Genomic DNA, 13,689 nt, shown 5'->3' with positions numbered 1-13,689 from the left:
GGTAATAACCTGGTGGTAAGGTGCAACTGAATGTCTTTCGATTTCAGAGGGCAGGTAAAAGTCAAACTTATTGCTGTTGCCTGGACTTACATAGATCAGCCAAGGTAAAGGCATCAGATTTCCTTCCTTAAAAGGCATTAATGAACCATTTTTTTTAATGATAATCCGGTAAGGCTTAGTGAATTTCAAAATCAATAATGTAAGGTCATTATAATTAAGATTTTCTATTAAGATTGGCTTAATCTATTGAGCACTAGTAATGCTATCATTGTTGTACAAGAATTATAAATATTCTAATGGATTAAAATTTTGCTTTCATGAATATGTTATAGACTATTAATGGATTAAATATTGATAAAGTGAATTTTGATGTATCATACTTAAATATATTAGGCCTTTGACATACTGGAATATCATATTAATTTTTCCTTCGATTGTCTAGAAGAGAGCCTTGAAATACAAAGCTATTTTGTGTCTCCCCTAACCACGTCACTTACTCCTGGATTTGAGCCACTCATTTACCATCTCCAGCTTGGTCTCCTGATCACATAGGATAATGTACATACCTGCACTAAGTTCAAAACTGGCCTTGCTGTAGCCATAAAACATGCGATGATTCATAGATTCCACTCAGAACTAAGAACATAGATAAGAACATTACAGCACTGTACAGGCCCTTCGGCCCTCGATGTTGTGCCGACCTGTCATACCGATCTCAAGCCCGTCTAACCTACACTAAGCTGTTGTTCTGTCCTCTAACTCCTATTCAATTCATGCAAAGGTTGGTGTTGAAGAAAGACCTACTCTTATCTAAACCGCAGAATTTGAGTTCAGCAGGTCCAATGCTCAATGTTACTGATATGGGATTTGGGGAAAACATTAGTACGAAGGTTCTTGTCCTGTTAATGTTGCTGGCAAAAATCTTGGTAACAAGCTATCCTGCCTATTTTGCTGAATTCCTGCATAATTAATTACAACCCCTGTCAATCTGTTGTTACTTCCTGAGATCTTCATGTTGTTGTTCACCTTGTTAAATTAGTTAACCCTTGAATAAATTCTTCCTTGATTAGGTTTGAATGGTACATGTGGGTGCAGCATGGACTTACGGTCATCAGACTTTGTGCTAGGGTAGAATTTATGTGTCATAGAATCCTTAAAGTTTGGAAAGAGGTCATTCAGCCCATTGAGTCAACACCAACCTTCCAAAGAGCATCTTATTCTATCCCTGTAATTCTGCATTTAACACCTAACTTGCACATTTCTGGGCACTATGGGACAATTTAGCAAATCCAATCCACCTTACCTGAGAGAATGGGAACTGCAGATGCTGGAGAATCCAATATAGCAAAGTGCGGAGCTGGATGAACACAGCAGGCCAAGCAGCATCTTAGGACCACAAAAGCTGATGTTTCAGGCCTAGACCCTTCATCAGAAAAATCCACCTTACCTGCACACTTTTGGGCTGTGGAAGGAAGAAACAGGGACAATGTGCAAACTCCATTCAGATAGTCTCCCAGGTCCCTAATGCTGTGAGGCAGCAGTGCTAAGCACTGATCTGCCATGCCACTGGTCAACTCTGAACTAGGCATCATGTTTAATTTCTTTCCTGGGCAAATATTATGTAATAGGAGAGTAATTTTTACTTCAACAAGGAAGATGTTGAACCAAATAGAATGAGTAAAGATTTCAATGAACCAACATATGTCCTGACATATGCCAGTGCCAGCTGCGGCTCATTTCCATTTCCCTCTGAAATTCCCAGTTTAAGTATCATTCCAGGGCTTATGTATAACAATCAACACTGACTTTCCAGTGGAGAACTGAGGGAGTATTGCACTATCAGAGCTACTGCCTTTCAGATGTGGCAGGGAGAAATTAGAGATTGTAAGTTATAGCCAAGGCAGATAAAGACAGTGATGGATGTTGGTGATCAGTGTCGCATCTTCAAAATATCCATTCTAACCACTCATGCTGACTTCAGCTGAAATTCAGGATCATGGTGTTAATTCTTTCAATGTTAACTATGGGCTCTACTGGATAACAGCAGCATTAAGAAAAAGACTAGGACCATATCCTTTTTGAGAAAAGAAAATCCAAGCAACTTAACTGCATCAGCTGTGCCTGGGCTTGTTGTCTGACAGTTTTGAGCTGAGAGCTATCAAACAAGCTCTGATTACCACCTGTTCCAAAGTATTGAGCAATCTCTATATCTCTGAGTTTACACTGTGGGGCAGGGAAGGCAGTTTATTGTAATGATTACAGTGCCATCATATGGGCAGATTCAGACATCATACACATTTAGATGTTATATGAACTTTGTGACTTCTTTACAAGTGCTTTGACTGAAAGCCTTCTGCACCATGGCGATAGTAATGGTTATCACTGCAGAAGGAACAATTACCTCAGGTATTACTTTACTGGATCTACTCAAAACAGCAGCACCTCCAGAAAGGATGCTTCCTATTGCCCATTGATTGTAGAGAAGCTGGAGTGAACAGTAAAGGCCTACCAAATTAAACGAGGGAGGAGACGGCCCGGTGGTATTATGGCTAGACTGTTAATCCAGAGACTCAGGTAATGTTCTAGCAATCTGCCTCAGCAGATTGAATTGAATTCAATTAAAAAAATGGAATTAAGAGTTCAATCATAGAATCTCTCCAGTGTGGAAACAGGCCCTTTGGCCCAACAAGACCACACTGACCCATCTCCCTATAACTCACCTAATCTACCCATCCATGAACACCATGGGCGATTTAACATGGCCAATCCACATTGTCTGCACAACTTTGGACTTTGGGAGAAAACCAGAGCACCTGGAGGAAACCCACACAGACACAGAAGAATGTGCAAACTCTACATAGATGGTCATCCAAGTGTGGAATTGAACCCTGGGTCATTGGTGTTGTGAGGCAGTGGTGCTAACCACTGAACTGCCATGTCACCCCCATGAATCAATTGACAGGAAAACCCATCTAGTTCACTAATGGCCTTCAGGGAAGGGAATCTGCCATCCTAGCCTGGTCTGACCCACATGTGACTCCAGACCCACAGCAATGTGGTTAGAGATAGGCAATAAATGCTGGCTAATCCAGCAATGCCTACATCCCATTAATTAATTAACAAAAAAAAACAGAATGTTGAAATTTTGTTTTATAACAGTTTGACTTCCAAACAATAGCATCTCTCAAATTCCTGGTTCTGGAAGGCCATAAATTGGGATGCAGGCAAGATTTAAAAGATTACTGTGACAACCTAAAACGGCTGAATCTATGTTCCACCACCAGCTCTTTAGATTGAAAGTAGCTTCATACTTCATTTGTTTCTCTGGAGACTTGCTTCTATGCATGATTCATGATGTGGCACAGTGGCTCACTGTCCAGCAGTGGTGTTTCTCAGTGCCAGGGATCTATGTTCAGTTACACCCTTGGGTGACTGTGTGGACTTTGCAAGGTCTCCCCATGTCTGTGTCGTTTGCCATCTGATGCTCTGGTTTCCTGCACAATCCAGAGATGTGCAGATTAGGTGGATTGGCCATGCTAAGTTATCCTTAGTGGATCTTATTGTCCAAGGATCTGCAGGTTATATAGATTAGAAGTTATGGTAACTGGGTGGGATGCTCTTTGGTTGCTGGTGCAGATTTAATGGATTGATTGGTTTCTTTTGCACTGTAGAGATTATATGATTAATACTATGCGCTGTGTGACGATGTATTACACTTCCACACATTTGCTTCCCAATATGCCTGTACCACCCGTCAAATCCGCAGGCCAAATCCCAAGGCATTTGGTTGCTTGAGCAGCATTCAATCTCAATCTGTTACATTTTTAGAATTGTACTAAGAGTTGACTGAAGACTTAGAAATGGCACAAAATAAAACATACAATTGTGCTTCAAAGGTGCTTCATTAGCTGCAAAGGCCTTTGGACATTTGAAAGGTGCTATATAAAGACAAAACTTTTTTCTTTTTCTTAATTTCCCAAGATACCCTTTCCTTTGTCCTGCTGACGTTATTTAAATTTGCAAACCCTGGAAATTCTGACACTGCCAACTTCCTCAAATTTGAGTATGAATGGATTATTAATCCAAATGATTGTGCCTGGAGAGTATGTTTGAAACCAGCAGGTATGTTTCTACCTGGGTTTATTGTTTTATCAATTCTTGATCAAGTATCAATTTGTTCTGGGAAAATTAAGGATAGTTACATTTTACAAAGTGACAGCTTCTTGGTAAGGATGTAAGTTTGAAAGAAAATGAAACACAGTAGAAGGAAGCTAACGTTAGCTAATCTGTGTGGAATGAGGGAAGATTGGTATGCAGGTAGTTGGGTTAATTATATAAGGTGCTACTGAGCTGTGGCACTTTTATCATTGCCCACATTGGAGTGAAACAAAAATACAGAACGTGCAGGAGACAAGGAGAGAACAGACGTGGTGATATTTTTGTTCCGACAAAGTGCTGACCCTATTTTTTTCACAGACACTGCCTGATTTGCAGAGTGTTATCTCTTTGAGATTTCTATCATTAATGGCTTTTTTTTCGCTCCTGTACATGCCAAACTGTCTCCGCCACTCCCAGTCAACAACTCTTTACAACCAGACATTTTCTTATCCAATTTAGATTGGCATAACACAAAATTTAAAAGCAATCCTGTCAAACAATTACTCCATGATGTAAACTGTGTGCTTCCCTCACTCAAGGCTCCTTTACACTGTGAGACAGAGCTGATGACAGATTAGGTGCTGCTTGACTGGAAATTAAATTGATGTTTTTACATCTCATATTGGTGTCACTGTGTGAAACAAATGCCGCTTCAGAATTTCAGTCAAATGTCATGCAAACCTGAAACAGTTGAAGAAAATTTGGACTCTGTAATGCAAATAAAATCCATCTTTCTGGAACACTGCTGAATTAGGAGGTGGATTTGCATAGCTGTGACTGTCTGACAAGATAAACCTCAAAAACTGCTTTTCTGAAAACAGGGTGTGTGGCAGATTTGTAAGTATCAAATTTTTAGAAGTATTTTCATATTCAGTCACAATTTCATTCAGTTTGAAGCAGCAACATTTCACTGTTTGTGGCCTGCTTTCACAATCAGCCTGGGAAGCTCATTCCTTTAAGGCAGGCCCATAATATTCTAGGCATTGCAGCTAATTCAGAATAATTACAGAGCTTGTTGAAGTATGGAAAACACCATCTGTATGGGAGTGCATCCTACTGTGTGTTATAACAATGTTGTACAAGAGAGCGACATTGTGTGAAGGTACATTACTATCTTCGTTAATGTACTCGGTATCTCCTCAGAGCATATCATGCTACAAAGTCATAGAGTTATAGAGTTGGACAGCACAGAAACAAACCCTTTGGTCCAAATTGTCCATACCAACCAGAAATCTAGTCCCATCTGCCAGCATTTGGCCCATATCCCTCTTATCTCTTCCTTTTCATTTAGCCATCCAGTTGCTTTTCGAATGTTGCAATAGTACCAGCCTCCACTACATCCTCTGGCAGCTCATTCCATGTGCACCATCCTCTGCATGAAAATATTGCCCCTTAGGTCCCTTTTAAATCTTTCCCCACTCACCCATGCCCTCTAGTTTTGGACTCCCCTTCCCCGGGGAAAAGTCCTTGATTATTCACCCCCTATCCATGCCCACATGATTTTATAAACGTCCATAAGGTCACCCCTCAACCTCCAATGCTCCAGGGAAAATAACCACAGTCTATTCAGCCTCTTGCTATACTCTCCAGCCTGGCAAAATTCTTGGAAATATTTTCTGAGCCATTTCAGCTTTCAAAACATCCTATAGCAGGGAGGCCAGAATTGCACACGATATTCTAATAGTGGCCGAGCCAATGTCCTGCACAGCTTCAACATGACCTCCCAACTCCTATACTCAATACGCTGACCAATAAAGGCAAGCATACCAAATGCCTTCTTCACTATTCCTGTCTACCTGTGACTCTACTTTCAAAAATGAGCCCCATATAGCTCAAGGGCCAATATATAGTACAGTACCAAAATGAACTGCATATCTTGATAGTAAAATCACAGTCAAGCATTTTCATGGTTTATTGCCCGACTTGGAAATCAGAAAACAAGTTGATTAATTTATTACAACATTGCTCTGATATGAGGAGCAGGATTATCGAAGACCAAGGAATAAACGTGGGCAGGCTGGAATTCATACTGCTGGCTAGTTACCATGTCAGTTTGCCACAACCAAACCATTTTATTTTGGGGAGGCTGGTTGGCTACAGTAGGCAGTCAATTGACATATTTAAGGACACCATGAAGATCTGTGCCCCCCTGCCAGTAAAATGAGGTGGGATTCATGTGAGGGATGGGAAGATCAGTACCAAGGCTTTCAGGCCGTTGCTGTGGCCAATGAAAATGTTATCCCACTGTGATCATGACCTGGATGTTATGCCTGTCTTTAAACCCATTTTTTGTTTAAATCTGGTGTTAGTGAGCATTTTTAAGGTGACGCCCCCTCCTTCTCTCTTTTAGGAACTCCCATCTTGGTTGATGAGCAGTGTCGCAGAACACCCTCTGTCCGCTAGGTTTGTCAAAAATCATGGTGGCTGATTACTCCTGACATGGTGCAGGGTCAGGACTTACATTTGATCCCGATGTCATAATCCCAAACCTAAACAGAAATCAAGCCCAAGGAGCACTGTGACCCCTCAATCTAGCATATCCATTAAGAACCTGGAAATTGCTACTGGTGTTTTATTGAGAGGTCCAGTGAGAATCATTTCAAGCTTTAAGAAGTTCAAAGAATACTAAACTCCAGATTTTAGAGTTTTTAACAAAAGGGCTACGTGTCTGTTTTTGTTATCTGTCACAAAAGTGCCAGGCAATAACCATATCCAATTAGAGATTTTAATCCCCCATTGTTGGCATTCAACAGCATTGCCAACACTGAATTCCCATACCATGACCATCCTGAAGGTTATGGTTGATCAGATATTTAACTGGACCAGCTGTATAAATGCTGTGACTATAAGAATGGGACAGTGGGGTGGGAGTTGAGGCAAATGGCTCTCCTCAAAGCTATCTACATGGCACACGTCAGGAATGTGCTGGATAGCTCCACACTTATCAGGATGATAAGCAACCAACAACACTTGAGATGCATGACTTCATTCCGACAAAACAGTCTGATGATTGGCACCCCACACACTGCCTTCAGCATTGACTTCCTCCACTACTGAAGCCCAGTGGCACTTGTATCATTGACAAGTAAACCAGGTGAAAGAACCTTCCAGGCTTGTGGTTTCTGTCACGTGGAAGAACAGGTACTTACAAAAAACACTGCCAGCAATTTCTGCATAAGTCAAACATCATCTTGTCTTGGAAATATATGACCACTTCTTTGCCATTGTTTCGGCAAAATCCCCGAATTCACTTTCAAATAGCACTGTGGTGTCATCTGCAGTGGTTAAAGAAAGCATTTCAAAATTAACTTAAAGAAATTAGGGCTAAATAGTAATAAATTATTTTTACAAAGTGTGGAACCTACTGACCGATGGAGCAGAACATAGAGATGCAGAAACACAAGTAGGTCACTTAACCTGTCAACCATCTGTGACCATTTATGATCACGGCTGAACTAACCCCTGATTTCAAACACACCTAGCTGGAAATATTAGCTGCTGCTGGGATATCCTGGCACACACGGCGATCCTTGATGTTAATGCTATCTTTAAAAGGCCTTTGTGCACTTCATCAAGCACAGTCAGTCCAGAGCCATCCTGCAGAGTGAATGACTTTTGCCCCAGTCATACCAGATAAGGGAAAATTGGTGCCTCACTTTGTGGACAGGCTCCTGCAGGCTACGGTGGGCAGTGTGGTGGGGACAGAGGAGGGACATCTCTTCCCCCAGGTTTACCAGGTTATGCCATGACACCACACCATGCCAGAAGTTTTGAGGTTGTCACTCAAGACAATGTGATTTCCACATTGTACAGAAATGCACCATATTGCAGGAAGAAGATCAAAGCCCTTTTTCAATCTGCCATAATCATTTCTATCGCACCTTGCATCCAGTCTATCCCTGTTACTACACCCACCTCTCATGAAGGTTCATATTGGTTCATCAGGGGTGTTGGTGCTGGGAGTCCAAGATGGAGGTCTAGAGGAACAAGCAAAGAGCTGGAAATGCTAGGAATCCACTCTGGCTTTCATGGGATTTTGCAGAATCTGGTTTCTATCTAGCAGGCTGGGATCCCAAATACCAAATTTTCGCATGCACTTTCCTGCATTCTGGATGTGAGTTTGCTCACTGAGCTGGAAGGTTAGTTTTCAGACGTTTCGTCACCAATCTAGGTACGATCATCAGTGAGCCGCCGACAAAGCGCTGGTGTTATGTCCCGCTTTCTATTTATCTGTTTAGGTTGCCTTGGGTTGGTGATGTCATTTCCTGTGTTGGTGATGTCGTTTCCTGTTCTTTTTCTCAGGGGATGGTAGATTGGCTTCAAATCAATGTGTTTGTTGATGGAGTTCCGGTTGGAATGCCATGTTTCTAGGAATTCTCGTGCGTGTCTCTGTTTGGCTTGTCCTAGGATGGATGTGTTGTCCCAATCAAAGTGGTGTCCTTCCTCATCTGTATGTAAGGATACGAGTGATAGTGAGTCATGTCGTTTTGTGGCTAGTTGATGTTCATGTATTCTGGTGGCTAGCTTCCTGCCTGTTTATCCAATGTAGTGTTTGTCACAGTTCTTGCAAGGTATTTTGTAGATGACGTTTGTTTTGTTTGTTGTCTGTATAGGGTCTTTTAAGTTCATTAGCTGCTGTTTTAGTGTGTTGGTGGGTTTGTGGGCTACCCTGATGCCAAGGGGTCCGAGTAGTCTGGCAGTCATTTCGGAAATGTCTTTGATGTAGGGGAGAGTGGTTACGGTTTCTGGGCCCATTTTGTCTGTTTGTTTGGGTTTGTTGCTGAGAAATCGGCGGACTAGGGTACCCGTTCTTTTTGAATACGCTGTATAGGTGATTTTCTTCTGCTCTTCGTAGTTCCTCTGTGCTACAGTGTGTGGTGACTCGTTGGAATAATGTTCTAATGCAGCTTTGTTTGTGGGTGTTGGGATGGTTGCTCCTGTAGTTCAGTATTTGGTCCGTATGTGTTGTTTTCCTGTAGACACTGGTTTGAAGTTCCCCATTGACTGTTCGCTCTACTGTGACATCTAGGAATGGCAGTTTGTTGTTGTTTTCCTCCTCTTTTGAGAATGTTATGCCAGTAACGGTATTATTGATGGTCTTGAAGGTTTCCTCTAATTTGTTTTGTTTAGTGATGACAAAGGTGTCATCCACATAGCGGATCCAAAGTTTGGGTTGGATGATTGGCAGAGCTGTTTGTTCGAGTCTCTGCATTACTGCCTCTGCTAAGAACCCTGATATCGGAGATCCCATGGGTGTACCGTTGGTTTGTCTGTAGGTTTTGTTATTGAAAGTGAAGTGGGTGGTAAGCCATAGGTCCACTAGCTTGATGCTGTCCTTGCTGATGAGGTTGGTGGTGTCTGGTGTATGTGTCTTCGGTTCTTCTAATAGTGCAGTCAGTGTTTCCTTGGCCAGGTTGATGTTGATGGATGTGAACAGGGCTGTTACATCAAAGGAGACCATTACTTCATCCTCTTCTATCTTGGTGTCTTTGATGGTGTTCAGGAATTCTTGGGTGGAGTGAATGGCGTGGTGGGAGTCTTCTACTAGGTGTTTTAGTCTTTGGTGTAGTTCCTTGGCTAATCTGTGTGTTGGTGTTCCAGGTAGAGACACTATGGGTCTGAGGGGGGCTCCTGGTTTGTGAATTTTTGGTAGTCCGTAGAAGCAGATCCAACACACCACCTGTCCTTCGTGGAGAAATTTTTGAAAGGAAACACCTTTGACCACAAGGCTGTCAGGCAGTGGTCAGCACGTAGTATCCTCAGGACCCTTCGGGAAAAGGAGAGGGTGGATCCCGTCGTGTGGTTCCCCATGCAGACTGCCAAAATCGTTTGGCAGAATGCCTCATCGCCAGAACTTTCAAACAAGCACAAGAACATTGCTTGGCTGGCGGTGAGAGGGGCTCTGCCAGTGAGATCCTTTATGCATGCCCGGAATCTCTGCGCCACCGCACACTGCCCTCAAGGCGGCTGCAGGGGGGGACGAGACTGTCGATCACCTCCTTCTGGATGTGCCTATGCGCAGGAGGTCTGGAGGGGGATGCAGTGGTATTTGTCGAGGTTCGTGCCGAGCAACTCCGTGACACGGGACTCCGTGCTCTACGGGCTGTTTCCCGGGACGCACACCAAGACCAACATCAACTGCGCCTGGAGCACCATCAATGCGGTGAAAGACACTCTTTGGTCTGCCCGGAACTTGCTGGTCTGCCAGCTGAAAGAACTGACCCCGACCGAGTGTTGCAGACTGGCGCACTCCAAGGTCCAGGACTACGTGCTGAGGGACGCGCTAAAGCTTGGGGCAGCCGCCACCAAGGCGCGGTGTGGAAAGACCACCGTATGAAACCCCTCGTCCAGAATGGAAAAATGGGCCCTATCTGGTAACTGCGCCCAGCTGGCGCCTTCCCCAACTGGTCAGGAGGCCAACTGGGACTGTGCGGGGTGACGACTGCCGGGGTATTTTCTTTGCTTTGTCTTTTCCTTCTTTGTTTTTTTTCCTTTAGTTGGTGTATGTACCCCCTGGGTAACCCGGAGCGGCTTGCATGACTGGGTAGGTGTGTAAATATGTTTTTTTTTGTACATCTTATGAATAAAGTATATTTTTTCAAATAAAAGAAAGGTGATGAAATATCTGAAAACTAACCTTCCAGCTCAGCGAGCAAACTCACATCCAGAACCTCAACCTGAACTACAAATTTCCTGCATTTTCTCTGTAACCTACTGATCAAGAATCAATCTATCCAAGCCTTAAACATACACAAGACTTCTGCCCCCTCAGCTCTCTGTTTCAAGGAACTCCAAAGGCACTCAACTCCCAAGAGAAATCTTAAATTGGAATCCCTTTATTCTGCAATTATGATCCTTTGTCCTAGATTCTGTCAAAGGGGGAAACAGTCTCAGTATTTACACTGTCAAGCCCCTTGAGAATCTTGTATATTTCAATGAGATTACATCTCATTCTTCTAAAGAGAGTAGAGTCCCAACCTGTTTAGCCCTTGCTCATAAGACAATCCCTGCATACCAGGGAGTATCCTTGTGAACCTTCGCTGAACTGCCTCTAATGAAATGATCTCTTTTCTTACATCGGGAACTTAGATGGAAAATGGGACTCATTTCGCAACTTCAAGAAAATTCTCTTTTGTTTTCTTATACATTTATCCCAGATTCATCACCACAACCAAGAACATTTAAGGCCTGGGAAGATTCTACTCAACATATCGACTCCTCTAGATACAAAGGTAAGTTCAAAATGGATAACTTCTCATTTGCCTACACTGAAATCTATTTACCACAGTTTTGTTTAGTCACTTAACTTATGAATAGACCTGTATAATTACATATTTACATCCACCCAGCTTACAATGCAGCCTATCTTTGTACCATGCACAGATTTTGACATGGGTTTTGTGTTTTATATATGGTGAACATTTGAGATTCAAACACAGATCCTTGTGGGATATGAGGAGTCACCCTCTGCTAGTTGGTGTACCTGAAAATTATCCCTACTCTCCTTCTCTTCTATTCAGCCAATTTCCTAATGAGGTCAATAGTTGCCTTCACTTGCTTGAGCTCCAAAATTAGTTACCAGTTTCTTACGAGGAACTTCATCAAATGCCTTCTGGAGTTCCAAATAAATAACATTCACAAACATTTCTGTGTCTAAGACTTTAATCACCTCTTCAAGCTCTTGCTGGGTTTCCCATATGACCTATAAAACTTAAACAAAACTACAAAGTCATTTTTCAAAAAAAATGTTCATGGATATTTTATAAATGTTTGAGCAAATTTTGTAAAAGAACTTCAAAGATTTTGAAATCTGACTATAACATTTTTATTTACATGATGTTGTTGTATATTACAAGCAAGGTCCTTTAATTGAACTATTTTAAACTCCAATGATTTGTGACCTATATTGAATGAGCTGGTCTGACCTGCATCATACGGGTCTGAAAGCCCCTTCCCAGAGGCATTCTGTACCTGCAGCCAGAAGGGCAACGAGTTTCTAACAAATTTTGTCCCCTCATTGTATCTGCTTGCAGCAGGAGGAGGCAAGTTGGGTATTGCCAATTCCAGGAAATTTTAATGTGTTTTGAGACAGGGATAGAACTTTGAGCATAATTACCCAATAATTCTCTCTCTATCACCTTGTCAACGGCCAACTAGACCATGAAGTGGAAGAAAATGTTATATTGGTATGACTTATATTTTGGTACAACAAACAATGGTAGGGCTTATACAATCAAGGGTAGGGCTTGGGGTAGTGTTGTAGAACAGAGGGACCCAGGGGTTCAGGTACACAATTCTTTAAAGTTTGCATCAAATATAGACAGAGTGATTAAAAATCCATTCAGCACACTTGCCTTCATTGCTCAGTCCTTTGAGTATAGAAGTTGGTACGTCATGTTGAGGTCATACAGGACATTGGTTAGACCTCTTCTGGGATACTGTGTCCAGTTCTGGTCATCTAGTTACAGAAAGGACATTATTAAGCTGGAGAGGGTCTGGAAGAGATTTACCAGAATGTTTCCAGTTATGAAAGGTTTGAGTTATCAAGAAAGGCTGGTTAAGCTGGGTTTTTTTTTACTGCAGTGTCGGAGGTTTGACCGGCAACCTTACGGAAGTATATAAAATAGTGAGGGGTATAGATAGAGTTAATGGTTGTTGTCTTTTCACTAGGATGGGGGATTTCAAGACTAAAGGTTCATTTTTAAGGTGACAGGATAAAGATTTAAAAAAGACACAAGGGGCAAATTTTTCACACAGAGTGTGATTCACACGTAGAATGAACTTCTTGAAGAAGTTGTGGATGTGGGAATAATAACAATGTTTGAAAGGCATTTGGATAGGTACATGAATAGGAAAGATTTGGAGGGATATGGGACAGAACCAGGCAGTCGGGACTAGTTTAGTTTGGGATCACTTTCGGTATGGGCTGGTTGGACCAAAGGGTCTGTTTCCGTGCTGTATGACTCTGAGTCTATGACATCTTAGCTGAGTACATCAACCTTTCTTGATACCTCTTGTTGCCTTCCTGCTACACCATAGATTGTCAAGATAACAAAGTGTGGAGCTGGATGAACACAGCAGGACAAGCAGCATCTCAGGAGCACAAAAGCTGACGTTTCTGGCCTAGACCCTTCATCAGAGAGGGAGACGGGGAGAGGGTTCTGGAATAAATTGGGAGAGAGGGGGAGGCGGATCGAAGATGGAGAGTAAAGAAGATAGGTGGAGAGGAGAGTATAGGTGGGGAGGTAGGGAGGGGATAGGTCAGTCCAGGGAAGACGGACAGGTCAAGGAGGTGGGATGAGGTTAGTAGGTAGGAAATGGAGGTGCGGCTTGGGGTGGGAGGAAGGGATGGGTGAGAGGAAGAACAGGTTAGGGAGGCAGAGACAGGTTGGACTGGTTTTGGGATGCAGTGGGTGGAGGGGATGAGCTGGGCTGGTTTTGGGATGCAGTGGGGGGAAGGGACGAGCTGGGCTGGTTTTGGGATGCAGTGGGTGGAGGGGAAGAACTGGGCTGGTTTTGGGATGCAGTGGG

At 42.7% G+C, this 13,689-nt stretch overlaps 1 long non-coding RNA gene across 1 annotated transcript in view; it reads left to right on the top strand.

Moving 5' to 3' along the window:
- Positions 1 to 4,755: 4,755 nt before the first annotated feature.
- The window catches only part of LOC125451488 (uncharacterized), a 206,693-nt gene continuing 197,759 nt past the window's right edge, over positions 4,756 to 13,689 (top strand). Inside the window, exons 1-2 of the long non-coding RNA XR_009445746.1 lie at positions 4,756 to 4,995; positions 11,316 to 11,390. This is a non-coding gene — a long non-coding RNA (uncharacterized LOC125451488). The remainder of the gene's footprint in view (positions 4,996 to 11,315; positions 11,391 to 13,689) is intronic.

The sequence above is a fragment of the Stegostoma tigrinum genome, chromosome 5 (genome assembly GCF_030684315.1).
Source record: "Stegostoma tigrinum isolate sSteTig4 chromosome 5, sSteTig4.hap1, whole genome shotgun sequence".
In the NCBI taxonomy this organism is placed as follows: Eukaryota; Metazoa; Chordata; class Chondrichthyes; order Orectolobiformes; family Stegostomatidae; genus Stegostoma; species Stegostoma tigrinum.
The sequence above is the reverse complement of the archived record's forward strand: the minus strand, read 5'-3'. Positions and strand labels throughout refer to the sequence as shown.